Source organism: Lissotriton vulgaris, chromosome 11 (genome assembly GCF_964263255.1).
Source record: "Lissotriton vulgaris chromosome 11, aLisVul1.2, whole genome shotgun sequence".
In the NCBI taxonomy this organism is placed as follows: domain Eukaryota; kingdom Metazoa; phylum Chordata; class Amphibia; order Caudata; family Salamandridae; genus Lissotriton; species Lissotriton vulgaris.
Genome location: NC_141699.1, coordinates 799,546,859 through 799,573,615, shown reverse-complemented (window position 1 = coordinate 799,573,615; position 26,757 = coordinate 799,546,859). Strand labels below are relative to the sequence as shown.

The following is a 26,757-nucleotide window of genomic DNA, read 5'->3' as shown; positions in this document are numbered from 1 at the left end:
CTCCTGTGCTCGCTCGCTACGTTGTCTCCCAGCCAGTTGATACCTCAGCGTACTTTCCCCCGCCGCCCACTTCAATAGTTCGCTATGCCATCTGCCCCCAGTCGGACCAGCGCGTGCCTTCCAGTTCCTGGTCACCTCTCGTTTAGCCAAGAGAAGTCCTAAATCAATAAATTTACTGGAAATTTTGTTTCTGGGGGTATGTGGAAACCAATGCAACAGACCCACCGCCGCATCAAGCGATAGGGGTCTCCCTGTCACCTCCGTCAGGGTCTTCTCCACCTCCGCCCAGTAGGAGGACAGACCCGGGCAGGTCCACAACATGTGGAGGAGGTCTGCCTCTGGCGCCGGGCATCTGGGGCAAGCTGCCGAGTCCGTAGCGAAATACTGTTGGATTTTTGCCGGGGTCAGGTATGCTCGATGGAGTACATAATAGTGGACCAACTGAAAACGGGCGTGACGCGTCCCCTTCCACGCTCGCCGCACGAGCTGAGACCAGGTCGCTTCCGGGATTTCCTTGCCTATGTCTGCCTCCCAACGGCCCTTGAGGGTCGTAAGGGGGGTCAACCCTTCATTGACCAATCTGCCGTAGAGGCAGGTGACCGCCTTCACCGTGCCCGCAGACATCATGACGTATTGGCACACCGGAGACGTAGGAGGTTCCTCCTGTCCGCCTTTCCAATGTGTCTGGATCGCACGGACCAGGGCCGAGTGCAACAGGAAGTCCCCTGGGGGAATCCCGAAACGATCAATGAGCTCCTGGAAAGGCAAAAGTACCCCGGCCTCATAAAGATCCCCCACCAACTGCAACCCCGCGTCCTCCCAGTCCGCCAATCGTGACCAATCCCCGCCATGGGGCAACGCCGTCAGCATCCCCAATGGTATTTCCGGCGCATACGGTATCCGGAGCTGGCCCCTGGCGTGAGCCCGGTTCCAGCACAGTCGGATGGTCTTTTCCTCCAACGTTAGGTCCTGTAAGGTCAAACGTTGGCGTAAAGCTATGAAAGATAGGACATGCCTAGCCATCCCTGTACCTCTCCTGTCCTCCGGGCCTCGGAATTCCCTGGCAACCTCCTGGGTGAGGGTCTGGAGCTGCGCCGCCAGATAATATTTCTCGAAATCCGGCACCGCAAGTCCACCCTCGGCTTTCGGCCTCATCAGGGTCTTAAGGGCCACTCTACGGCGGCCCGAGCCCCAAAGGAATCCGGTCACCGTCGACCGTAGAAGCCTAAACGTGGCCGGTGGGATCCAAACTGGTAGCGCCCGGAAATAGTATAGCAGTCGGGGGAGAGCCACCATTTTGAGGAGGGCGACCCGCCCCGCCAACGAAAGCGGCAGTGTAGCCCAGAAGTCCATATTCCCCCGTAGAGCTCGACTGCACCTGGCGATGTTTCCGTCCAGGAGGTCAGATGGATTATGATAAACGTACACCCCCAGGTATCTGAAACAGTCAGGTTCCCATCTAAGTCCCCCATTAAGGACTGGACTAGGGGTGCCTCTACGGACCGGGAAGAGGCACGTCTTGGTCCAATTTACCCGTAGGCCCGAGACCGTCCCGAACGCCGAGAGCGCCGTCTTAGCTCCCTGTAGGGCCTCGACCGGGTCCTCCAGAAAGAGTAACAAGTCGTCGGCATATAACGAAACATGGTGCGTGCCCGAGGGGGTCCCGAAGCCACCGTAATGCGCCCCCGACCGGAGTAGCACTGCGAGGGGCTCCACCGCCAGCGCAAAGAGAAGTGGGGATAACGAACAGCCCTGTCTCGTGCCCCTTTCCACCGGGTACTGTGAGGAAATTAATGGGCCCGCCCGAACCCTGGCCGACACGGAGGCGTATAAGACCGCGGTCCATTTGATGAAGCCCTCCCCGAGGCCAAACCGTCGCAGCACCGTGTGTAGGTAGTCCCATTCCAGGCTATCAAACGCCTTCTCTAGGTCCACCGACAGGACCACTGGGCATGGAGCATCTATCAGCGGTTCACCCAGCAAGCGGAACAACCTGCGGATGTTCATTGTCGTATTGCGCTTGGGGATGAACCCGGCCTGGTCCTCATGCACTAGGGAGGCCATGTGGCCAACCAGTCTCGAGGCCAGGATGCTGCTCAGAATCTTATAATCGACCGTCAGCATCGATAAGGGCCGGTAGGATGCCGGATCGGTCGAGTCTCGCCCCGGCTTGAGGAGGGGAACCACCAGGGCCTCCCGCATCGAGCCAGGCAGTCGGCCAAGCCTCCTCGCCTCTCTATAAACAATCACCAGTCTCGGAGCCAGGAGGTCGGCATAGGTCGCATAAAATTCCACCGGAAGACCATCTAGTCCCGGGGTCTTGTTCCGCGCCATCCTTTTGATGGCGCTGCGGATCTCCCCCAGTTCGATATCGGAACCCAGGGCTTTCGCCACGTCAGGCTCCACCATCGGGAGCTCCAGGGATCCCAAATAGTCCTCAAGAAGGTCGGGGTCTTTGACAGCACAACTGCGGTATAACTGATCGTAGTAGTGCCGGTAGCAACCTAGAATCTCCGGTTGAGTATGCACCATGGTCCCGTCCATCATACGCATGGATGTCGTCAGTGGGGTCTGGCGCGTAGGGTTAGCCAGCCAAGCCAGCAATGCGCTCGTTTTATCCCCTTCTGCAAGGGCCCGAACCGTATAGGCCTTGTAGTCGAAGCAGCGCAGCCGCTCGACCTCAGCTGCCACCGCTTCCTTCGCCTCCGCCGTGTGTCCCTGGAGTTCAGGGTGCCCGGGGCGGCGGAGTTCCAACTCCCGAAGCTTCCGATCGGCCACCTCCAAGTCATCAAGGATAACCCGCCTCATACCTACCTTCTTGGTGATGCAATAACCCCTCACCACCACCTTAAAAGCGTCCCATCCCAGCGCTCTCGAGCTCGCAGAGCCCCCGTTGGACGCGAAATACTCCTCGATCTTATCACCTAAGTCCGCTCTGAAGACAATATCCTCGAGCATCTCAGGGCGTAACTTCCAGGTGGGCACCGCCGGCGCCCCCGGAAACCAGCGAAGGGCCAGCAGGAGGGGGTTATGGTCCGAGATGGTCCTAGTCAAGTATTCGGAACGGACGGCCGCTGAAACCAGTTCAGTCGAGCCAAGAAACCCGTCCAGCCGAACGTGCAACTCGTGGAGGCCCGAAAAATAGGAGTAATCTCTAGTGTCGGGGTGTTGCGCTCTCCAAATATCCGTCAACCCCCACCGTGTCTGCCAGTCGCCGCGGCCCTTGGCCACGCGGCGGACCGGAGAATCAGGGAGGGGCGGGTGCGAGCGATCAGTCTCCACATCCACCACTGAATTGAAGTCCCCACCGAGCAGGAGGGGCCCCGTGAAAAAGTGGGCTAACGAGCCCGACAACCTAGAAAGGAAGGCAATCTGGTCCATGTTAGGTGCGTAAACACAGCAAACGTTCAGGTCCCTCCCCCCCAGAGTGCCGGAGATGGCCACGTAACGCCCCTCGGGGTCTACCACTGAGTTTGTGACCTGGAAGGGAACCCCAGCCCGGATCCAGATTAGCGCCCCCCTGGCATACGCTGAGTACGACGTGTAGAAGACCTGTCCCCTCCATCTACGCTGTAGCGCCGCCCCTTCCGCCTTGTTCAGATGGGTCTCCTGCAGTAGCGCCATTTGTATTCCCCTACGCACTAAATAAGCGTGGACTTTGTGCCGCCTAGACATGGTATGAAGCCCCCGCACGTTCCAAGTAATACACTTCACATTAGCAACGTCAGCCATTGTCCCATACTGTGCATGCAAAGTCACCCCATCTGGGTCCCAGCAATAGGCAAACAACAATCCCCCCAACACTGATGGCGGCCATTTCCCTCAACCAAAACTCAACAAAATTTACGTTACCCAAACCCCTGCCCACCCTCCCCAGAACAGGACCCAAATAACTCCATCTAGTTCCCATCCAAACCATGCCCTCCAAAATTCCCCTCGTCCCCAACTAATCCTACAGTCGCCACCGTAGGAAGGCCTTAGGGGCCAGGTGCGGGCTGGGCGGTGGCAGTGGGCCCTCGATGCTCAGGCTGCCAGGACTAAAGCAAGCCCTAAACAGTAATGGAAACCCTCGGGGCAAAGGCAGGGCCCCCCACCCCCCGCTTCTCCTGCGGTCATGTTGAACCATCGGCTCCCTCCACCCCCGGTACGGGCCCCCACCCAAAAGGATACAGCTCACCCCGTCAACCCTGTCCATCAAGAAGGTCCTCAACCGATTTTGGTGTAATCACCGGTGTGCCGGTACTATCCGTCACCGAGTTCTCTGAGTCCGTCGATGCTCCCTCGTCACCAGGGTTCTCTTCTTCTGCGATGGCATCCTCTCTAGACCCAGAAAGGGCAGATAACACCTCCAATACACCTTTCCGCTCCGTCGATGTCTCTGCAGTAGTAGGGCCGCCTGAACGGCCCCGGCGACTCCGCACCCTCGTGGACCGCCGTCGCTGTCCCGGCTCCGCCGTTGTCTGAGATGTGGGGGCGAAGCCATCTTTCCCAGCTCTATACAGTTCAAGCCAGTTACAGGCATCCTCCGGGGTATCAAAAAATTGAGTCTTGTCATCCACAATGACGCGGAGCCTTGCAGGAAATAGGAGCGAGTATTGAATGCCCTCGCTCCGGAGCTCGCGCTTAATCGCCAAGAATGAGTACCGCCTACGTTGGGTTTCATAGGTGTAGTCCGGGAAAATGTTCACCTGGCTGTTCTCCACCTTGAAAGGGCCATTATGTCTAGCGGCATTGAGGATGAGGTCTCTGTCGCGAAAATGCAGGAGGCGCGCCACCACCGGGCGTGGCGCCCGGCCCAGTTGCGGTGGCCGTGCTGGGACTCTATGAGCCCGTTCAAGTGTGTAGAAAGAGGATAGGCCTTCCGGGGCTACCGTGTCTCGGAGCCAGGCCTCCAAGTAGGCCACCATGTCGTCATCCTCGATCTTCTCCGGCAGGCCTACCACTCGGATGTTGTTGCGCCTGTTACGGCCTTCCGCATCCTCCGCTCGCTGTTCAAGGGCAGAGATCCGGGTTAGAGCATCTTTCATTGCCGCGGCCAAGGTGCGCTGTGCCGGCTCCAAGGTTTTCACCGAGCCTTCTACTTCTTTGACCCTGTCCGATAGCTTGCCATGATCCGCCCTGAGAAGGCCCAGACTCGTCGCCACCTGGGCAATGTCCTGCTGAAGGGCCGAGCGTGTGGTCGCAATCGCTTCCAGGACGCGATCAAATTGTTGCTGCAGCGGTGTGCTACCAGCGTCCCCCGGGTTGCCGCTGCCTTCCTTGTCTGGGGTCTCCGAGTCAGAGGCGGCCGGGGTGGGCCCCTTGGCCCCTCTCGGCTTCCCCATATCGTGGGAAGCGCACAATGTGGGCTCAGATAAAGGTGCCCCCGAGTGCGGGCTCCGACTATAACTCTCCCGAATGGAGGCCCTCGGGATGAAGGCCGGTGATCCTCTTCTCCAGGGCCAGGTGGATCTCCACAGGTTCGGCTCACGCCACCACCGTGTCGTCTGAGAGCGCTGAGGAGGAGGCGGAGACACTCGGCGCCAGGCCGGGTAGGGCCGTCTGGTTGACGAGGATCCGGAACGAGGGCCACCCACTCCTCCAGAGACTTTGTGGCACCAGGGGGTTATGCTTCCCATGGGATCGGGCCGATCGGGGGATGCAACCAGGCGCCGCGTCGGGGGTCGTCACCACCGCCGGGACCTCCAGGCGTCCGGGTTTACTATGGTAGGAGCTTCCGATCGCCCAGGCGCCTTCATCAATACCAGGGTCTCAGCAGGGCAGAGTCCAACTCCTCACTCTCCTGGAAAACACATGAGAGGAGGGCACGTTATGCTCAGCGGCGTTCATCCAGGCTAATGGCCCCGTCCAAGGGGACAAAGGGGTCCGGGCGCCATATTGGGTCGCTCTCCCCGGGACCTCGAACTTCGAGTTTCGGGCAGATCACCACCCGTCCAGGCCGCGCCGGTCGTCTCAGTGGGGTCCAGTTGGGCCGAGCTACGATTTGCGGGGGCTAGGGTGCCCCGCGGCCTCCGATTAACAGGATAATCCCGGGCTCAGTCCCGGAGCCGAGCTCTCAGGCGACCATCGCCATCGGCGCCCAAGCCACGCCCCTTAAGAGGTAGCTCTTTGTTACTTTATATACAAAAAGTTATCATTAATTCTTCACTCGTCCAATGTATGGATTTCCTTTGTGCCTGTGTATTGCTTCAGTTTTCAGAAAAGGCCAAATGTTATTTCAGTCTTTAACAGAGTGTGCCCAAGGACCTTGAAACAATCGACCTCTGTTTGAAAAACTCTTTCCTTCATACTGTTCCATAATAATCACTTTACCCTTATTTTAAGAGATCATCACAATCAATCAAATCTGACACATTCATCCATTCCCCACTTTTCTCACCTACTTCACAAGGCAGACTTCTCTGTGTAAGGCTGCGTACTATCTCAGGTATATCCCTCAGGTTTTTGATATAGATATCAGCCGCTGGTACTTCTTGTCAGACCATAGTAGCCTATGCTATAATGCATTGATTTAAGGTGGCACTCTTCAATAACTGATTTCAGAAACCTGCAACCATTCCTGCAGGATATTTTAGTTTAGTCCCTCTCTCTTTCTCTCTTGATTTACTTTCCAAAACCCTTACCCAACATTCCGTACCTCTGGCTTTACACGTCCCCTGCCACCAGCTCCGGTCACATCTGTCCTTATTGCCTTGTGTTGTTTACCCTACGATGTGTGTTTTATTGTGCCAGTTTGTCTGTACCATATGTTTAAGACTTTCAGTCCTGTGTTCCTTGCCCTCCTTACCTTAACTACAGGTTTTCTTTCTACAGAGAGATTGTAGTATAGAAGCAATATCACTTTGATAAACCTAGAAGCAGATAACTCTATCTAGATGTGCCTTATTACTAGGAATGACGATTTTGCATATGGGATCCTCTGATATTGAGTTTGATGATACATTTTAAAAACATTTGAAAAGCCATAACTTATTAAATAACTAATATGTGAATTCACCCCTCATTATCAACCTCTCTTTTTTTTGTTCTGGCACTCATTTTATTTGCAATTCTCCTCCGGGCGCCTGATTTATGCTCTGGAAAACCTGAAACAAATCACACACAAAAATAGGTATATTACTTCTAAAAGTTTTCAGCATTTCTCTTAAAAAAATATAAAATATTGCCGAATATCTTGGAAAATATTATCCTTCTACACATACAATGCTTTCCCTACTGTCATTTAACAATCAGCTGGCATCTTTCAGGAGGTGGGTTACAAACTTTTTTATTTTCCCAAAAGGGGGATTTTTTCTTTGGAAATCAAAACCCAAATGGCCCCTACATACTGAGTCATCTCCCAGAGGGTGGGGTGATTTACATTTTTATCTGTGTGGCAATACCAGGTTTTTCCTGACAGTGACGGCCAGAAAAAAAAATCTGAGCCTCTCCTCTAAATAGGCTGGGCAGTCTTATGGACTTACTTAAAAAGGCCCAACTTTTGTGGCCCATCTTAGTTTTCGAATGCCAGAGTTAGCAGGGCCAACACAATCAGAGAGATGGTGATCCACCGACTTTATATATAGGAGGCAGACCAAGGAGTTGGCAGACAGGGTACACTGCCATATTTATAACTGAGTGCCATGTTCTCCAAACTCTAAATCAGGCCCTTAATTCTACAGGAGAACCACAAAAAAACGAATGGAGAGCCATTCATTTAAATGTGACATGTAGACATGGTGGTGTCTTATAATATTTGACATGAACCTTTGGAACCCATAGTTTGGGGATGGCAAATGTTCTTTTGATGTCCAAATAGAATTCACTTCATGCAACATGTAACCAGGTACATATCTCTATCACTGATGCTTTTTCATCGAATCCCATCCACGGTTGTCCAAAGGAAAGATCCTTCTGTCTTCGTTTGATAATTTGCTAAGTAGTTCATGCATAGACCCTTATCTATAAAAGGCTTTCATGGATGCTCACGCAAAAACAACACAAAGCCATTTTAAAGCCAGCATGTGCGGCTCTTCACTGTGCAGCGTGAGCGTTCATGGCATTAGAGTTTGTAAATCAAAATGATCTCCTTTCCTTGAGGAATAGCTTGAGGAACTCCTGCTATGTTCTATATGCGCAAATATTGTTTTATATTGTGATTTTTAGATTGACAAACTTGAGTTAGTTAAAGATAATGTATCTAATTGAATGTGAAAAGTAATATCACACTGAACCAGAGAATATTTTTTAATATTTTTATTGTCTTCATATTTCCTCTTGTGTGTTTACAGCTAGGTTGTTCTTTATTTGGGTGGTTTATGTTCTATATGTATATCTATATGCCTTGTTTTTGTCACAATGCTAGTGAGGCACTCAACCAGAATATATTTTATTATTGACTATCTGCAAGTAATCATTTTGTTGTTAAGTTTTAGTCAATAATTATTTTCTAAAAATTATGAAATAATTTGACAAACTTCTATGTGCAGAGTTGAAAAATCGTATAACTGTACAGGACCCCCTGATTACATTTTTCTGTATCTATTTAAATGTGTCCACCAGTGCTGCAGAATAAGGGCAAATCCCTGCTGATAGTATAATTAGTCATGAGTGATGGTGCACTTTTGGAATTATGTAACATTATGTGCCTTATCTATGCTGATACATAATGTGCCCTTATCTACGATTCACACCAAATGCAATTACCCCGAAGACGAAAAGTTATATTTTTTATATAAAAACATTGGAAGTTTGAAGAATTTATAAGAAAACATTGATAGTGATACTGTTATGAAAATAAAGAACAAAACACAGCTGTTTTATTGTTCATCATTGTAAGGGGTCTATATCGAACTAACGCAACTGTCTCCCATGTCCGGTTCACTTGCATAAATCAAGAACAAAATCGACCAAGTTAATCTGAAATGATGAATAGATTCCCTTTAATTCAAACACCTAATGAAAAACACTCTACTACAAAGGTTTAAAATAAAGTAGCAAATACTGCTAAATGCCCGCTGTTGGGACTGAAAGGAATCTCCTGCATGCCTCAGGAGATCATGCACTCCTGCCTCAAGTTCATCCTAGTAAATTGTTGATTTTTGACCACCTCCACAGCACACATGACAATCACACGTGTGTGTTGGAAGTATTTCTATGGCACAGATTGTGACCCACCCAGTCCAGGGCGCTGTGATCTGGAGTTACACACCATGTTCACTCTCTTTAACAAATGTGCCAGCTGTCAGCTTGTCTGGATGTAGAAGACTGACAATGGTAACAGTGATACCAATTAGTGTGGCAAAGCAGACCTTTATTAGCTGTCTCCATCAAGGAGACTCAACTACTGGCCTCTCCCACCTTTTTAAAGTTGGTCTGCTAGTTTTTTACAACCTGGTCGTTCACCCAACCATGTGGGACATGAATGTCGTATGTGTATCGCAATTGTCAATGTGAACGAAAACTGTGTGTGATTCATGGGCCATAGCCACAAAGGGATCCGTTTTGTATTTTGATTACTCAGGTAGTCCTAAAAGTGGAGTTCGGGAGAGATCCCACACAGCACATGTGAACCACAGGGCTTCTCCAGGAAATTCCAGTCGTCCTTTGTAGTAGATCAGATTATTTGGTGTGGTGGAAAGAACACTATTGTTCACTGGAAGGCCTACCCCCATGGGTAAGTAGAACTGTCTCCATTTCCTTTGTAGCTTTCTTTGGGGTCTTTCCTTACAGGACACCTTGGCTAAACCAATCTGCGTGGAATCAGCAAGAAGGTCAGAAATGCCCAGAACCTGTTTCAGAGCTGACTTCTGGAATATAAACCTGCTTTTTGCAGCTTTTGTATAAAGATGGGACAGAAGCTTCCAGTGTGCGAACTATGATATCTCCTCCAGAATCCGACGTTTCTAGTGGCAACTAAAAAAACTGTATGTACTCCTGCTTTGGGCAATTTACTGCAAACACTCATTGCCAGGTTAGGACCAGCAACCTGGGGAACTTAAACCAAGACTGCCAGAAAAGGCTGCCTGGACCCTGCTATTAGGGGTGTGCAGAACTTGTGGAGTTTCACTCTGTGGAATTCCACAGAGTTACAGAAAAACCCTGAGAGATTCTGTGAATTTCTCCAATGGGCAGAAAATATGCATGTCGTGCAGCAATTTGCACCAGTGGCGTGAGCAGCCCAGAAAACTCTTCATGAGTGGCACCATGCCGTGCACAAGAGAGAGCAGCTATTCAAGTTGATTTTGCTGTAGCTCGATTAGAAAATCTACTCAAGGAATCTATTGAAAAAGCAGCCCTCTGACCCGACCGCTCTAGATGGCACTAGGGGACGCCAAATCTCGGTCACGCTCATTAACACATTACTGAATCACAATATAGGTTTGCGACCAAATACTGATTCAGTATTTGGAAGGGGCGTTTTAGGAGCGACCCTTCAAAATAATGACTCGTAGTCATGTGTTTATCTTTGCAACTTAAGTGCTGTTGCAAAACATTAAAATTTGACCCTCCTCAAAGGAGGTGGGAACCTGTTTGCAAATGGAAAAGGGTCCCCAATGGCTCCTTTCCACTTTGCAAATGATGAAAAAAATATTTTTTAAGAGTAGGCAGTAATCTAATGGACCATGACCTAATTATAAAAAAAAAAGCACTTCTTTTTTTATTTAAAGACATCCCGTTTTCCTTTAAAGAAACCAGGCTGTGTATAAAAAATGCCTCATTTAAAAGCAATCACATTCATGGTAGTCTGCTGATCTCAGCAGGCCATCTCTGTAATGACTGCGATTCCTGGTAGTCACAATTCGTCACCTACCTCATTAATATTGGTTAGGTAGGTCTAATTGCGACCCCCTGTGAGTCACTAATTTGCAAAGTGGCCCGTTAGCACATATGCCACTTAGCAAATTACCACACTGGTTGCACAAATACTGGTCTCAAATTGCGACCATTATATTGCCACAGTCGTATGTACATCTGGCCTAACAGTTGGCTACATACATGCTGAAAAGGTTTCATTCTTTATACATTTATCTTTCACTGTCTCACCTTTTGCTGACTATTTCTTCCACATCAGTGCTTGCGATTAAATGGAATCCTAGGGTTGTCCTAGCATGATAAAAAAATCTCCACTACTCAGAAATGATCTAAATAATACATTTAGATAATAATAAAACTTCCAAGGTAACATCAAGCTGGGAACGCTATATCCTTTGCAGTTTTCTTAATTTTATGGAAGAACTAGGGGCTTATTTGTGGGAATCTGGAGTAGGGCAGTACAGCACGGCACTTTGCTGCGCTGCCTTGCACTAAGTTGAAAGGGCAGGAATGCACTGCATTTAAGCAACACAGTGCATTCCTGTCCTTTCTCCCTGCACTGGTGCAGTTTTGGCAGCTTAGCGCCAATGTAGGCACCCTGCACCATGGTACAAGGGTGCCACTGTTGAAGGCAGAATTGTTTTTGTGCAGAAAGGACACCTTTCTGCACAAAAACTATTTTAAGATGTGTGTTGCAGAATGCAGCACACAAAGAAAGAGGAAATAACTAAGAGAAATAAACATATTTCTCCTCATTGCACCTCACTTTGGGAGGCATACGGATTTGGTATTTTCCCAGGTGTCCATCACTTTGTAAATCTGCAGCAGTGTCAAATTCCATGTGTGTTGCTAGGGCAAACCCACTGCAACGCCCAAATGACTCCCGGGCACAGAGTAAGGCGACACAGCAATTTATGCAGAACCGCCTTACTCATGATTTATGAGGCCACTCAAAGCCAGGCAGGGTGGCTTTGGGTGGTTTAAAAAATCGAAATGAGAGCCAAGCGTCACACATGTATCACTTTACGCGATGCAAAAGTGACACAGGGCTCTCACAAATAAGTCCTCTAGTATCCAGCCAATATTTGACAGATTTCTTGCACCTCTGAGTCTCTTTGTAAAAACTGTTACAAGCTTGCTGCAATATGTAACATGCTTAGAATATGTTTAGATTGTGCATGCCTAAATACGTTGCGCAGCTGAAGTTTGAAACATTGATACAGATATCTTGGCAATCGTTCCATTTATTATCAGTGCAATGACAATGTTTTATAGAATCATGCAGTATTTACTCAACTACTCAGTCCATAGACTTTTGTTTGAATTTGGCTGACAGTCGTACTCTTCACAGATTCCTCCATTCTCCATCTTCTCTTCATTTATCAATGCCTAATATTTGCTGTACTTTCTCAACTAGACTGCAAGTAGCTCAAGAGCATAGAACCCAAAAGTGGGGGCATTGGACCGTATTATTTGGTTCCCCTTTGTATACACAAAAATTGGACCTGAATAACTGGGCCTGATACTACCAGTTCAGCATTTGACCATCAATAGTAATGCAGGTTAGCAGTCACAAACTCTTCAGGGGGAGGCAAGGTGTGAGAAATGCAAGGGTTCTTAACACTATCAATGCTACAGCAATTCATCCTCTACGCTGATGATCTATGAATCCCATTGTTCATTACGAACTGAGCTCGTCATGAGCACACAAGCAGTGTACTGCATGACGAGCTGAGCTCATCATGAGCATGGAAGGGATTAAATCAAAATACATTCATTCACCCCGGTAAGATGATTACCTCCTCTAATGTTGATTTTTAGTGTAAACTGTCCAGCTCGAATAAGTCCTAAAGAGGCCTACCACCTTACCTCTATTGAAACTTCAGAAGAGTCCAGGAGCCGGGATGCTTCTCTCATTTATGTTCCACGACGAGAAGCTTGGATTACACTCGTCCCACAGGTAGTGGGGGATCTGCATGCTAAGGCCCTCACAGACAGCAACAGCTTCTGGGTGCAGCAGCTTCTTCTTCTTTGCGGTTCCTGCCCGTAAGTCAGTGATGCAGCGGTGCTCCAGCAGGTGACTCCTGGACTTGTTACCGAGTCCATCAATTGATTGCTGAGACTTCTCCAAGATGGCCATGGCCCCAACAATACTAGTGACCAGCTCCTTACATACAGGGTTCATAGATAACAATGACTGTACCAAGTAGGTCCGCAATGGGACCAACAGTCTCAGTGGCCCCCACCTGGCATACAGAGGTCACAAACACGTTAAGAAAATGCCTCTTTTTGCATGATAACCCCATACTTTTTTTAATGAGCTCTGCTGGGTTTTGTTTACACTATGCACTTGAAGTCTACTAACCAGGTCCCAGTAAAAGTGCTCTGACCCCTGAAACATGTCAAAATCGGCTATGCTCCTAGTTGGCACTTTTAGCTTACCCATAAGTCTGTAGTATATGGTGCCAAGTGTACCCGCGCTTGTAAGTTAATTGTCACTAATGGACGGCTGTACATATTGTGCCACCACTAAAGTGAAAATGCAAAACATGACTACAGGCTTGCCACCAGTAAGTAACCTGACTGCAAGTTTAAATTTCAAATATCTGTAAAAATGACTCCTTTTCACGGGCATAAACCCTAATTGTGTTACAGCATAATAGCTGTTTCATATGCAGCACTAAACAGACCCAATGGTATAGTCTGAGATTGGGGGCTACTAGTCCTCCCCTCTCTAAAGGTAATGACATTTTGGCAACGATCTTCTTACTTTACCATATTGCCAGAGAAATTGTGAGAAGACTGATTCCATTCTTTTTATCAAAGGTTCCTCGATTAATAAGGGGATAGCACAAAATAAATACAGCAGTTTCGGAAACATTGTCATTTTGAGAACATTAACTCGTCCAATCAAAGATAAATGTAAAGTATCAATTCTCCTCAACTCTTTCTCTATCGTCGCCAATACTGGTAAATAATTTTCCTGAATTATCTTTCCCACATCTGCGTTAATTTTAACTCCTAAATAAATAGCAGCATCAACATATCTTTGATCTCTTTTCTGGATATTCTTTGTACCAATTATTAAAGTTTTTTCCGTGTTGAGTTTATACCCTGAATATGCCCCGAACTGATAACTGATAAGCCAGATTATTTAATTCCTGTATTGCCATATCCGGATTATTAGTAACGATTGCCAGATCGTCCGCATACGCTAGTATCTTAGTGGTATGTCCATGCGAAATGACAGGGGATATTCTGTCTGAGGCCAAGATTTTCCTGATCAACGGATCTATATATAGCGCAAATAATATAGGTGAGCAGGGACAGCCCTGGCGTGTGCCTCTTTTGATTGTTACCTCCTCTGATTGAAGCCCCATAGTAGTGATTCTTGCGACTGGATCCGCATACATAGCCTTAATGCCTTTCCTACAGTTTTCACTGAAACCTCTTTTCTCCAACACATCCCACATAAAATCCCATACAACACGGTCAAACGCCTTCTCAGCATCTAATAAAATCATAGCCATATCACTCCCTGTCATATTTGCAGCATCAAATAATGAAATAGCTCTTGCCGTGTGTTCAGTAGTACCACGCCCGGGAACAAACCCATGTTGCCAGGGCGATACCAATTTATCTATAATCCCTCCTAATCTTTTAGCCCAAACTTTTGAATATAGTTTCGCATCTGTATTGATTAAGGAGATCGGTCTATATGAGCCCGGGTTTTCATGTAACACCCTGGTAGGCCAGCTTGGCCTTTCAAGAATTCCCACAATTTACGAATTAGTAATAGGTGAAAAAGCCAAGGGGATCTTGATACAGGAAGTAAAGGCACAATTCTATAAGAGGAGTAAAAGTAAATTGATGTTAGCTGCATGGGGAGTATGGAAACAACTGCTGAAATTTCTTAAGATCCCGAAGATCAATGGTATTTTAGATCTCTGGGATTCAAACCCATTTAAACATCTTGGACAGAATAGAAACAGTGCCCTTTAGAAAAGACTGGGTATCCGGTATCTGGGAGATGTAATGAGTAATGATGAGTTGGTGGGGTTCGAGATTTTGCAACAAAGATATGATATTTCAGCAAACCATTGGATGTTGTACAATCAACTAGAACAATCAGTGAAATCCATAAGACCCAGGGTTTCCATCCAAGAGATGCACCCAATTGTTCAATATATAAGGAATGGTGGTCGTAAGATCAAAATAGGTTATGGATTCCTGTTGCAGAATCTGGAAGATGATATGGTGCAGGTGGAAAATGCGTGGGCTCTTAGAATTGGGGATCCAAATGTTGATGTGGACTATGCTTTAGCATTGAACAAGAAAATATTAAGAGCAACCAACTTAAAAACAAAACATTATAAAACGATTTTTAACCTATATTACACCCCATCAAAGTTGTTTCAATGGGGGAAAAGGGATACAGATAAATGCCCGAGATGCGACCAAAGCCAGGCAGATTTAACTCATATGTTTTATTCTTGCCCAAATCTGAAACCTGTTTTAACTGAAATGGAGAAATTTTTATCGGGGCTGCTAGAGGGTCAAATTTCTCTATCCCCAACGACTGTGTTAATTGGCAGGGATGAAAATCTGAAAATCACACACGAAGCGGAAGCCTTTGTCTGTCTTTGTGTGGCAGTGTTAAGAATTCTAATAGCAGCGGCATGGAAAGACTCAGTTGCCCCCTCATTCCAGGTTTGGTTGACAAGATTGCTTGGAATTCATAATATTGAAGAATGCCTATATAAATTTAAGGGACAGAAGAAGAAATTATTTGGTGAAAAAATCTGGGCACCCCTTAGTAAGTGGAGGGAAACAAGAGGATGAATTGATTGAACTTCTACTTGTCTGTAAAATTATTTTTAGATGGTGATTTGTATTATATATTGTAGAACTGTGGTTTTTTAAACTCTTTATGTATTTTTGTACTTGCCGTCTTATCCAGCTGATATCTCACTATATGTATGAATGTATTCTTTCTTTTTGTTTTATGTAGTGCTATTCTAATCCATCTCAATAAAAAAAAAATAAAAAAAAATAAAAAAAACTAATTGTAAATATGAATAAGTCACCCCTGAGTAACCCTTAAAAACCTACCTAGGGACATTTAAAGTATGACACATAAACATTTAATGTTAAACATGTCTCTACAGTGACAATTATCTAAAATCGATTTTCACCGTAGCAAGGTTCGCTTTTCAATGGGAAAGCAATCTGATACTTTATTAAAGTTTAAGTTATCTCTGCCTATGAACATGATAAAAAGTAAATTCTTGAACTTTCTAAAATATTCATTACAAATCTAATTCATTGGTAAACACAGGTGTGTAACACATTTTTTTACAATAGGTACTTTAAAAAAGGTTGTATTTTTACGCTGCCTAAAGCTTCTAGAATCATATTTGCTTGAGCTTCTTCTGTGACCCAGTTGCTCAATAGCTCCTTTATTAGGTGTAACTTGGCTTCCACAGTTGAGATAAAGGCAGTGAGCGTAGGTAGAAGTTGCCCTTTCCCTGACACGATGGCCTGGGAGCTGTGCCCAGGTCCTAGCATATCTTCATCGGATGCATGCCTGGTCACTCCCAGATGAAGTTCACACCAGAGACTGCCTCCATGTTTGTCTAACTAGCTAGCCAGGCCCCATTCCCAGTGGGCGAGGAGCTCCTCCAAAACTTTTTGCTCATTTCCCCTGCCACACCTATAGGTTGCACAAGAGAGGAAAGGTACTGCCATGTTGGATTTTGGTAGAGAGGGACAATCTGGGATTGTTTGCAGTAGGGCGCACATGAACTGCTACAAAAGTAGGTAGTTTTACCCCTGGGAACTTTTACCCTATTAATGATGGAGGAGCCAGGAGTCACTCCAACTAACAGGCTAATGCGAGGCAGAAATGTTGCACACCTGGACACTCTCTTCAGAACACCACTGGACCTGACAGAAGAATGACTACACCTGCTGTAGATAGCTGTCATTAGAACCCTGTGAGCTTGACCTGCTCCCACTTGTACCCAGGGCTAAGAAGTGAACTCCAAGGGTTCATTTGCATACCTTCTGTTAAGCTACAGGACCACAAAAGTTGCAAGGAGCCCACTTTCATGAAAGAGCCCAGCAGATAAGTTTCAACTGGACTCTGCTCTAAAACCTCTTGGTGGCTTCTTTTGCTTTGAGTCCTAACTTCCAAGTGCTGTTCTGAGATCCTGGAACCCTTATCTGGTATTAGAGTGCACTCCTCCAGCCTAACCATAAAAGCTGAGACTTAGCAACTTTTTCAGGACTTTGTGTTTTAGAGACTTCTATCCCATTTCCATCAATAATATGTATTCCCAACTGGACCTATTCTCTTCCCCTCCTACGTGTTCCTAAGCGGTCCTGTTGTAAGGCTCTTGGATTTCCTGTGTTAGACGTACTTTTTATTTCCTGGTGCGGAAATATTTAATTTGCTCCTGAATCAACACACTGCATTTACCTCATGCTCCCCGTTTTTTACCTCTGCATAGACTGTTTTTAGAACCATGTCTATTCACTATACAATGTGTACTATGATAAGGATGGTTATGGTGGGCCCACCAACTAGATTGAGGAAGTCTGCGCCCTGATGAAGGAAGTCTCAAGCAGTGGCATTTCTGAAACTTTCGTCGGCGCTTTGACCTTCGTTGTTGTGTTTGTTACATGTGGTGCACATTTTATGTAGTTTTTGTGTAATGCAATTTGTTTGTTATGCATTTTCTTTTTTCTTTATGATGTATTAATGTTCACATAGTCTTTTTCTATCTGTATAGTTTTGACAGTGTCTGTTCTCGTTATTTCAGGGCTCTCATGTTTCTGTTTTGTGATTATTTGCCTAATGTATATATGAATGTTGTTATTTATTGTCTTTTCACACCAATGAATTTAAAAAATATTTATATACAAAAAATGAATTTTGATAACATGATGAATGAACAATAGTAAAATGAGTTTTTCTGTGGGTGACACTTTTATATCTGGAGTCATTACCCATTTATATAAATCATAATGGGGGTCTTCCCTTGTGTTCTTTATTGTATTTTCCCTGGATTGGGTTTCCCCTCAAGAAATTGCGTTCTCAGTGTCCCTCTTCTGTTTTTTTGTCCAATTCTGAGTGACCTAAAACACGGGCCAAGCCAAGTAGCCATGGATCACACCTAGTTTTCAGCCCCAACTGAAATATGCTCAATAAATGATCAAAGAACTAAGCCTTCTTCTTTGCACAACTTACATTCAGAATCCTCACAAATTTAATTTGAAGGAATACAGAAATCATGTTTTATTCAATACATTTTTCACAAAATAGATTACAGAACATTGACTGCACTGCAAGCTTTAAATATCTTCTGGATTGAAGATCACCAAAGAATGCAAGCATTGCAACACGATTTCATACTGTCAGACCTATGAAATGTATATCAACATCAATAGGAGATGCCCTGAGTTTCAGAGGGACTATGTAGGGCTACAGTTCCATACTTTATTTCTCTCTTAGCTAGGATTCTTGATCTCTGCTATTATGATTAGCCTGATTTCCATGCTCACAGTGGGTGCAAATATTTCTGAGGGAATAACAAGGAGGCTTTTCTGTTGGGCTTTTTTACCCCAGGTTACCCCCTATGGAATGACTAGCGCGTGGTCACCAACATAGCCAAGCCAGGTGCTGGAAAGTTGGCACTACAGCCAAAGAAAAATTGGCAAAAATCACACTAAACATAGGTCTGCAGAAACCCTTGAACTGGTCATTACCACTACCATGAAGTTTTCCCCTGAAAAATGCCGTCAAGTCACACCTACTGATCTATATCAGTGGATAATGCCTCAAAAAAGATAACAAAAATGCAGAATTTTCATATCCTAAACTCTGATTCAGCAAGGTGTGCCCCAATTTCCTTTTCAAATCTTGGAACAGGCAATTTTTAGCACATGTGGGAAATGATTCACCATTGGGCAATGGTATTTATAAAGCCATCATTATGAGGAGAACAGAAAGGGTCAATTGATTGGCTAATCGTCGGCCACAATACAGGCCCAGCTTTATTTAAATGCAGCAATTGTGATAAATACTCTGTTTGGACGCCGACCTGCTGAGGTGTGTGACGGTAATCTTGGATTATATAACTTCACTTCTGTGATCATTTTTGCCATACGTAAGTTTCCATTGTATATTCAGGACCTTGTCTATGCCTACTTCCACTATCGTTGCCTTCTTTATAATTTTCATAAACCAAGTTTACAATCATCTTGTTTTTATATAGGATACACAAGGGTTTGGTTTCCTTGTCCTGGAGGCTGCTCTTACTCTAATTGATTGAGCACCACAACTGAATTCACACGTTTTGAATTCCCTTTGGCAACCCCCTGGTTGATGGACTGATATTCGTCTTGAAGTTTAATTGTTGGGAAGTAAGATCTATTTAATTTCTATATACTTAATGCCTGATTACGAGTTTGGCAGTGTGGTTGCTGAGGCCACGCCAGCGCCCCACTCCCACCCTCCAAACTTGTATGTCGACCACCCACCACATTGGGAGTTTTTCCTGGTCTGGCGGGCGGTCCTTTGGCGGTCCCATGGTGGTGCCTACTAGAAAGGTACCACAATGGGAGCATCAAAGTCCGTCCCTGCACGGCATGGACTGTGCAGTCCATGTCGTGCAGGAAAAGGGGTGCATGCACACTGGAAGGCAAACCATGTGCCTCCCTGCATGCAGCCCTATGGCCCTGAGGCACCAGGGAGACCTGGAGGGCCCCCTTAGTGTCCTCACCAATACAGTTTTCATGTCGGCCTCACTGTTATGAAAACTGTGGCAGTGAGGAAACTTGAAATATGCTTAGCGGTGCCACAGCAGCACGCCCAGCATATTACAGGCCTGAGACTGCTGTGCCAACGCTGAGGGATCATGAATCCCCGGTGCTTGTGGCGGTCCAATGGCAGTCCAACCGCCAAACTTATTATATGGCTACTAACCACCAAACTCGGAATTATGCCATAAGAGTGTTGCCTTTGCTCTTTAACCCTTTCGATGCTCATGACCAGCTCAGCTCGTCATGATGCACAGTTGAGCTGTGCTGATGACGACCTGAGCTCGTCATGACACCAGCAAAATGGCAATTTCCAGCACAGGGGGGGGGAAACGCCTAGCAGCCAAGGTGTTAATTTTAATAATGCTATATACTTATAAGTACTTAGGTGACCGTTGTACAGGGACTTATTCCCTGGTACATACTCAAGTCTCACACTTTTTTCCTGTTTGACCAGATGCATACCTGTTTGGTCTAATTCACATTGTCCTTCACTAAGTAAGTCTCTATCATGTATCTTTATTGTTGACGCCAATTGACCACACTTTAACAAATGCTCTAGTGCATGTACAACTAATTTGTTTTTACTGGTAGGGTCTTTTGCCACATTTTTTTAATGATACTTTTTGGAATGTCTTCGCTAGTTTTGTGGACTCCCTTTTTGGGTCTTGCTCAGCCAGCGGACTCCTTTTTTGGGTCTTGCTCAGCCAGCGCATGCGCTACTCTGCGAGACATTTAGTAAGTGGCTTTTAAAAGTGCTTCTACCACTTTTGCTGCGTTATAATCAACAGGGTCAACCCAAATTAAGTCACTGGGACCTGGGTATAACGTTTTTATAGAACAAGGGGTTCCAGACTGGGAGAGACAAAGAATCAAAAATGAAATAAGTGTAAGGAGAATCAAAGAAACAATTCAAGAGTACAGCGTTTTTATTCACAAAGTACTCAACCTTATTATTAGTTATACATTCGCATAGACAGTTCATCAATTTCAGTTACAGTTGTGCCCAAAAAGGAAAGGGTGAAAAAAGGGGGGGGGGGGGGTTGGTGCGGTGAGGGGATTTGTGGAAATTGGGAAAAGAAAGTTCATTCACTTAAGTGCTGTTGTAAGCAAACCTCAGCTAGGCCTTCTTAGTGCACGGAGTCCTCAGACCATAGGAAGAAGTTGGCAATGAAACTGGAAAATACAAAAGCAAAGTTTATTAAACCTTTAAAGGTGGTACTACAGTCCACACAACACCCTTCAGTATTTTATAGAGTAGCACACCGAACTAAAGCACATGGCCCCTTTTATACACAATGAGGGGGCGCAAAGGAAGGCGATACAGACCACAAGAGCAGTTTCATGACCATACAAGAACATATTGGAAGGCACAATTGATAAGTGGGCGGAGTTAACAGTCTTCAGAAACTAGTAAACACATTCCTATCTGGAACTAATTAGTAACGGCCGTAGACCCTATTGAGCAGGTCTGGACATGCTGGAAGCTAAATATATCCTGTTTCCGGGAAGACTTCAAGCGCAGTTAACAAGGAGGTAGGACAAAGCACATGGTGAGCACATGGCGATGTATGGCATACAAAATGGCTGCTACAAATACAAAATGGAGTCGGTACATTTGCTATTATAATGGTCAAACACAGCATGTCTTCTGCTAATGCTTAACCCAAAAGCTGTTGATTTACAACAGACGACCATTTCAGCATTAGCTGAAGACATTCGACTTCCTAGGATAAGTAGATACTCATCCCTTATATCAATGGCCATCATGTCAGCTATCTCTTTATTCAAATTATTCTGCATTTTGACTTCTGTAACATTTCTTTTGGTCGGTATGCAAGCAGTAATACACATCGAACATATCATCGGACTACACTGGATACATATACAACAAGTGAAGACTATTGCAATTATTATACATAGAGTAGTCAGTACTTTCCAGCCCCAGGCAGAAATTAGAGTCCAAAGCCACCCTGTAAAAGTCCACATACCATTTTCTGTATGGAGGTCTGCAGCGATTTTATGAAGTTTATTAATCGCTTTTTACACTGATGGTGTGTGATCTGGAATAAACATGAAACAACTACTACCTATAACGCGACATGCACCACCTCTATCTGCTAGCATGATGTCCAGAACCATTCAGTTCTGTAAAGCCACAATTCTAGCAATTTGCAATTCTTCGGTGAGGTTTCCTAGAGCTGCAGCTGTTTGATCTGTAACGGCTTCTACAACTCTAGTTATTCGTCGCACTTTTCTGCTATTTAATGCAGCACCCACAAAAAAGAACAATCCTAAATTAAACCTATATATTGTTGTAGACTAGTGTCAGTTTGGTCTACGTTATCAGTATTCAAGGTTCCCTTATATCGATTTATAGTAATATTGTTGAACAATTTAAGATTTCGATGATACAATGGAGGTGCCAGAAACACAAGGGGCAACAAAAATGATACGTAGCAAATTCCTGTCCAACCAGCTGGTAATCGATAATATCCACGATTCCCACACACAAAATAGGTGTTATGCGAAGCTAAAAAGGTACTATTATTTAACCCATCTATATTTAAAACAGTAATACAGCCGCTGATCCCAACAGGGATATGTCCAATGCTCTGTACACATAGTTCTGCTTGTGTTTGAGTAACAGAAATAACAAAATGTTCAGCATTAATGGTATTTCTTGTGTTGGTGAAGATATATGGCGCTGAAATATTGTCCGGTCGATATTCCTCCCACTCCCATTTAGTTCCATTTGCTCGGGGATACCCATCTTTGTCTTGATGGTACTCTTTATTCAACGGAAAAAGCAGTCTGCCCACTGTACGCTTCCTAGTCGCAAAAAGCAAAGTATACCAGGCTCGACAGGAGCCATTATGCGAACAAGGGAGAGGTATGAACGGTGTACCTCCTTTCTTTTGATGTGCAGGCATCATCCCAAAAATCCAACAGTTTGTGGCATTCGAAGCAATGTGGGTATGATGTAACATTTGAATAAAAGTGTTATTGAGATAAGATTGTCGATGCTTCAATTCTTGATATGGGAGCGTAAAGAAATAATGCTCCTCTGGTGTCGGTGTAGTAACAACAAACAACTCACAAGCAGGAGTTGTCTCCTCAACAGACCATGTTATTGTTGCCGCAATCACCAAGACAACAAAAAACCCTACAGCGCAAAAAATCTTCTTCTTTTCCATTTTAGTCAAAGCACAAAACAATTCTTCCTGAAACTAAAGTAGTTGTCAGAGCTCTTACCCCTGGATACCCCTGGGTAGCCGTTGATTTCTTCACCATGGGCCAAGACGGGTGTCCCTACACTAATGCAGGGCTGATGACCCACCTTGCCACATTGGCTCTCCGTTTCTCTGACCCAGGGAATGCTCAGACAACTTTCACAAGCACTGCAGATTTTTCTCTTGGTCTCAAATTATATCTCGTTACTCCAGGGACTGTCTGGTCCTGGAAGAACTCCTCAGATCCGTCAGGTGTCGCAGCACGGCCTTTCTCTGCAGTCAGAACCTCTCGATGGTTGGTCAACACAGCAGGCTCCACCAAGGTAGGAAGTACTCGCCGGCAATGGGTGCTGTGTACCCAATTTCTCCGGTTTGTGACTCAAACTGCTGTCCTGGTGGCAAGTAACACTTGCTCTGGCCCACGCCACCTTGGCTCCAGACTGTTTGATCTCTCAAAGGACTTCAGGAGAACGAAATCACCAGGTCGGAGACTGTGACTTTCACCTGGGGATCTATCAGGAAGTGCTTCTCGAACCTGTTGATGAATAGTTATCAGTTAACTGTGCCAAATAGTCATTCATTAAGACACAAGGTACATCATACACAGAACTTTGTTTAGGAATTCCCCAGATATTCATGGGCCTACCAAACAGGATCTCATAAGGAGTGAGACCTGTTCGAGAATGAGGCACTGATCTAATAGACAACAATGCCAGTGGCAATGCATCTGGCCAAGTCAGAGAAGTAGAAGCCTGTATCCTAGCTAATTTCAGCTTCAGAGTAGCATTGTATCTTTCCACCAATCCTGCTGATTGTTGGTGGAACACTGCATGAAACTTTTTTTTGATCCCTAATCCTTTCAGGACATACTTGATAACGTCCCCTATAAAATGAGGTCCGTTATCACTCCACAAAAATCTCCAAACACCATAGTGAGGGAAAAATTCCTTCAAAAGCACCTTTGCCATAGTAATTTCAGTGTTGTTCTTTGTGGGGTACGCCTAAATCCATTTACTGAAGGCACATACCACCACCAAGACATACTTCAGATTATTACAGCGTTCAAGATTAACATAATCCATCTGCAAAACTTCAAAAGGTGCAGTCGGTGTATCAAATCCTCCTGCTGGAGTTTGTGTCCCTTTCCCAGGATTAAATTGTAGGCAGATCATACAGGACTGTACTACTCTCTTAGATGTGCTAGCAATTTCTGGATGCTCCCAAACTTGTGTAAGCAATGTCACTATTGCTGAAGCTCCAACATGTGCTAGCCCATGTGCCATCTGAACCATAGGTTGTACAAAAGCTATCCATCTATCCATCTGTTTGTTTCGCCAACATCCTTCATCATCCAACTCTCCATCCTTGGACCATTGCTCCTGTTCTTTGTCAGAAGCGGTCCCCTGTATCTCGAATACTTCCTTCCTAGCATCGTGCCACCGCTCAGCTTGTGACTTCACTACATACATAGGAGTAGTGTCAGGCTGCATCGCAGACTCACGTGCCACTCGATCTACAAAAGCATTTCCTTGTCCCACCTTATCAGTCACTTTCTTGTGAGCACTACATTTCACTATAGCTATCTTCTTTGGATATGTTAATGCAGTCAGAAGACTATGCACTAGCTCTCCGTGCATTATCTGCATCCCGTGTGATGTCAGAAAGCCTCTTACCTTCCAGAGCAGGCCAAAATCATGCGCCACTCCAAAAGCATAGCGGCTATCTGTATAAATGTTCACACACAATCCTGTACTAAGCTCACACGCTTGTGTCAAAGCTATTAGTTCCGCTGCTTGAGCTGACTTCTGTGGTATGCGAGCTGTCTCTACTATCATGTAAAGCGTAGTAATTGCATATGCGGCTGAAGTTGTACCATCCGGTAACTTCAGACAAGACCCATCAACCCACAATTCTCCATCCACATCTGGAAGGGGCGTATCTTGCAAATCAATACAACCCTTTGTCTGTTCCTCAGTCAAGAAAATACTATCATGTGTTTCTTGTGCCTCAGGCTGAGTCGCCGTGGCTGGGTTTAGTGTTGCACATCTCTTCAGTGTAATATGAGGAGCTAACAGCGTCAACTCGTATCCTGTCAGACGAGCGCTAGTTAAGTGCTGCGTCTTTGTTTGATTCAAAAGGGCATCAACAGCATAGGGTACCAACACCAACAGCTTATGTGATAAGACTATCCCTTCACTCTGGCGTATTGACACATCTGTTGCTGCAACCGAGCGAAAGCATCGAGGCAACGTTCGAGCAACAGGGTCGAGTACTGCTGAAAAATATGCACAAGGGCGTTGCTTATCACCATGTGTCTGTACAAAAACTGACAATGCACATCCATCCCTCTCGTGTACATATAATGTAAAAAGCTTTGTGTAATCTCGAGTACCTAACACTGGTGCTGAACAAAGGGCTTGTCGTAACTGTCGAAAAGCACTCTCACATTCATCTGTCCAAGGGAGGGGTATTGGAGTATCTTTTGTCAAAAGTGCTAACAAGGGTTTAGCAATGTATGAAAATCCCAATTTCCTTTGCCTACAAAAAGAAGTAAGACCTAAAAATGCTCGAATCTCTTTCTGTGTGGAAGGTACTGGTGTGTCTAAAATTGCCTGAATGCAATCTGATGGTAGTGCACTGCCCTCCTTAGACAAAAGGTGACCTAAGTAGGTTACCTTTGGTCTACAATACTGCAATTTCTTTTTCGATACTTTGTGATAATGTGAAGTAAGAAAAGAAAGCAAAGACAGAGTACACTTCTCACATTGTTCAGGGGTATCGGCTGCCAACAAAATATCATCAACATACTGTATGAGTGCCACACCCTCAGGTAGAACAAAAGAATCAAGCTGCCTTTTTAATGCTTGGCTGTAAATACTAGGACTCTCAGTATAGCCTTGAGGAACTCTACAATATCTATACGATTGATTATTCAAAGTGAAACTGAACAAATATCGGCTATCAGGATGAATAAGGATCGAAAAGAAAGCGTTCTTCAAGTCTATAACAGAGAACGTAGTTGCAGTAGGTGGAACTAAAGTAAGAAGTGTCTTGATGTCAGAAACCACTGGATATTGTGGCACTACTATCTTATTCACTTCCCGTAGGTCACTTATAAAACGATAAATCCTAGTATCAGTATCTTTCTTCAAAATTGGGAGGATCGGACTGTTACAAATGTTAAATGGAACTTCTTCAACAACCCCAACTTCAATAAGATCTTGTACAGTTCGTATGAGTGCTTCCTCACCCTTCTGTGAAATTGAATATTGAGGCAAACGTGGCAACACAGCTCCATCCTTTACACTAATATGCACCGGTGGAATACCCATCTGTCCCACATCAGTATCTGAAGTAGCCCACAAAGTTTTAGGTAGGGAGGCTAATGCAGTATTCTCTTGAACAATGCAAACTCTGTCTGTTACTGGATAATTATCATTCAAAATCACACGCACTCCTTCAGGGAAACATCTTATGTGGCTCTGAAATACTTGAGCATATCAAGACCCACAATATTGTCTGGTGTATTTGAAGAAAGCAAAAACGGACATGGAGCAACAAACTTATCAACATAGAATGCAAGTGGTTGTGACAATGGGCTAAGGGTAGGTGTTCCATCGAACCCTATCGATGTAATCGGTAAGCCAGACAGGGGAGCCCTCTGAACCAATTGTTTAGACAAAGCGCTCCGAGTAGCTCCTGTATCAACCAGAAACTGATCAGTAGAACCCAAAACATGTGCTGTAACATAAGGACCCCTCTGATCTACTGGGACTTCAACTGATTCCTTACCCCATCCTACGCAATACTATGCATAAGCAGAATCATGCAAATTGGGCAGCACATAATCAGACATCTGGTATTGGTTGCGGCTATCAAAAGTGTTGAACCCATTTTATACCTGCAC

General features: G+C 45.3%; 1 protein-coding gene across 6 annotated transcripts in view; it reads left to right on the top strand.

Annotated features, from left to right (window-relative positions):
* LOC147683518 (alpha-1,4-N-acetylglucosaminyltransferase-like) overlaps window positions 1–8,792 on the top strand; it is a 717,934-nt gene extending 709,142 nt beyond the window's left edge. For all 6 annotated transcript variants that reach the window (XM_086943927.1, XM_086943924.1, XM_086943928.1 and 3 more), the window contains one exon: window positions 6,101–8,792. The gene's annotated coding sequence lies outside the window, so the exon portion shown is untranslated. The remainder of the gene's footprint in view (window positions 1–6,100) is intronic.
* The last annotated feature ends 17,965 nt before the right edge of the window (window positions 8,793–26,757 follow it).